General features: G+C 37.6%; 1 long non-coding RNA gene across 1 annotated transcript; it reads right to left on the reverse strand.

Annotated features, from left to right (window-relative positions):
• Positions 1-926: 926 nt before the first annotated feature.
• On the reverse strand, positions 927-1,973 carry LOC146524367 (uncharacterized). Its single transcript, XR_014869324.1, has 2 exons — positions 1,783-1,973; positions 927-1,202 (listed from the first exon to the last, which is right to left on the reverse strand). It is a non-coding gene; the product is annotated as an uncharacterized LOC146524367 (long non-coding RNA).
• Between the last annotated feature and the right edge of the window lie 702 nt (positions 1,974-2,675).

A 2,675-nucleotide genomic window follows, 5' to 3' on the forward strand; every position in this document is an offset into this window, starting at 1 on the left:
AACTCAAAGTATGACATCAGTTTTATCTTCTCAGGGAGAGACATTATCAGTGGGTGGTGATTCAAGATCAGCCTCAGCTGCTGCAAATCTAAGTTTTATGACCAGCACGTATAGCATCATTAGTATTGTTTCCACCCTGTGAGTCTGTCAGTGTGCGTCATCGTGGCAAAACACACTTCTGGAGAAACATATTGTAGGACATGAGCATTGCAATCACGCAGGATGCAGACATGAAATGTTACAGCAATGCAGTTCAGACCAAAATGAAGATGGTAGGGTGTAATCTATAAGTATGGAGTAAAGGGCAGCCGAAGTGGGAGGGTCAAGGGGCCATTGAACATAAGAGACATAATAATCTACTTGCAGTATCACAGAGTTGAACAGTTAGAGGAACGCTGGGCAGGCGCGCACTGGAGTTTTTGAGGATGACCTTAAAGTACAATTAACCTCTCTGCCTGATGCTTTCAGAAACCAAATGCGCTAACTGACTATTTTACACTTATGACACTCGGTGGCCTCTTTGCAGCTCCTGATTTTGATGCTTGATGTTCATAAATGGTCCACTCCCCAGCTTTGAGAATAAAGTTGTCAGACAGGTTTCCACACAGCAAATCCAGCATGTCCAAATTAACACTGTCGGATTTGATTTCAACACTATTAAAGTGTCTATATGGGTCCACACCAGAGAGTGTTAATTTAACTCTTTTTGGAGAGTTGGTACATTAACTCTGATTTAGTGTTAAACACCAAATCTGTCTGGAGTTGATAATTTAACACTTACTAATGCTAACTAGGTGTTAAGAGTTTATATATTAACTCTCAAAGAGTATTTTAGTTTAACTACGTAAGAGTTATCTTCTAATTAATTCTAAAAAGCGGGAATTTTACTGTTCTAAACTTCTAGAAATTTCTTTTGGAAATAAACATTTACTAAAAAGACGCAATGGTTTTTGAAAAACATTTATTCTGAACTGTGCACCACAATTACAAAACATTTTCTGAAAGATGTAACAGTGTACATGTTCTCACTTTCATTAGAATTTTGTTTATCAAAAGGTCTGACATAGGTGAGCTGGTAAATGCAAATAACAGCATTCTCATCACTTATTTCTTCAATACAATATACATGTCCTTCATTCATCACTTTGTGGAACTTCAACGCACTTCTGCTCTCCCCCATATTCCATCTTCACAAGCATATCCTATGTGGAGATTGAATAAAAATTAGTTGACACTAATTAATGGCACAAATCAATTGCAGCACAGTAAAAAAAAATAAAGGACTCCTTTTTGAGCCATTACTTGTGTAAAGTATTTTCCCAAAAGACAAGGACACAGGCAACAGGTAATACTGAACTAAATGTAAAACCTCAACCTTTTTCATTTTTACCTAAACCGTGTGCACAAAACTCTGGAGGGATCTAAATGCTAATGTAGAACCCAGTCGGGACATCTGCTACTGCTGTTTGCTCGTTTTTTTTTATTTTATGGGAGATCGTTTTCAGGCTTCAAGTAGCACCATTATACCAACATTTCACATTCTAGACATTGTTTTAGGTGTATTTGACCAAAAGTTTGACTGAAAATTCATATGCAAGCTTTTTTTCAAGGCTGTGGTATTTGTCCGCAAACAATACCTTTCAGCTAGCTAAAACATAATATTATGCTATCACCGAGCAACATGGCTAATGCCTTTCACACAGCTTTGTCTCAACTCCAAAGAGCCACAGAAGTAAAAGCTAATAATAATAATTGAAACAATCTTTGAAAAAAATGACTTACCAAGCATGGCAAACAACTCAAATATGTAGAGCAAAATGTTCTGAAACATACGGTGGCCCTGAGAGGCCAAAAGCGCTGCAAAAAGAAAAACACTTGCAAAAACAAAAAGCGCTGCAAAAAGAAAAACACTTGCAAAAACAAAAAGCGCTGCAAAAAGAAAAACACTTGCAAAAAGAAAAACACTTGCAAAAACAAAAAGCGCTGCAAAAAGAAAAACACTTGCAAAAACAAAAAGCGCTGCAAAAAGAAAAACACTTGCAAAAAACAAAAAGCGCTGCAAAAAGAAAAACACTTGCAAAAAGAAAAGCGCTGCAAAAAGAAAAGCGCTGCAAAAGCACACACAACACAACGGAAATAGGAAAAAACACAACGGAAATGTTTCTGGGGAGACAATAACCGGACGGACCAGTTGACCAAAACATGCTAACAAGTGCACTGGGACTGGGAGACACTTCAACGAAGTGGAAGCAGAGCGGCCAAAGAGTAAACTTCCAAAAGTAAGTTCTGAATATTATGTCACTTATTTATGTGCAAATGTTTAATAACCAGGAACATTAAAACATTACTGTTGGCCACATGCCGGCAAAGTTATGTGACATTAGCGATGTTTGTACTTTCAGCGTTTACTTTGTTTTAAAGTCTTTACTTTATACGCCGTTAGATAGTCGACCTTAATCTTACAGAGAATGTGATAATTTTGTGGATAATTAAAGTCAGTCATATATCCACAAACACAACAGGCTGAAAGTCAGTGATGCTGCTCGGTTTGCAGTCCTGAATATCACGGCACAAGCAGGATTCACTGCACTGTTAATGTTAATTATGTCATATTGCTGCCTCTGTTCGGTGGTGTTGAGCCAAACGGACTTTAACGTGTGTTTGAACGAGCTGAC

Source organism: Neolamprologus multifasciatus, chromosome 2, assembly GCF_963576455.1.
Source record: "Neolamprologus multifasciatus chromosome 2, fNeoMul1.2, whole genome shotgun sequence".
In the NCBI taxonomy this organism is placed as follows: domain Eukaryota; kingdom Metazoa; phylum Chordata; class Actinopteri; order Cichliformes; family Cichlidae; genus Neolamprologus; species Neolamprologus multifasciatus.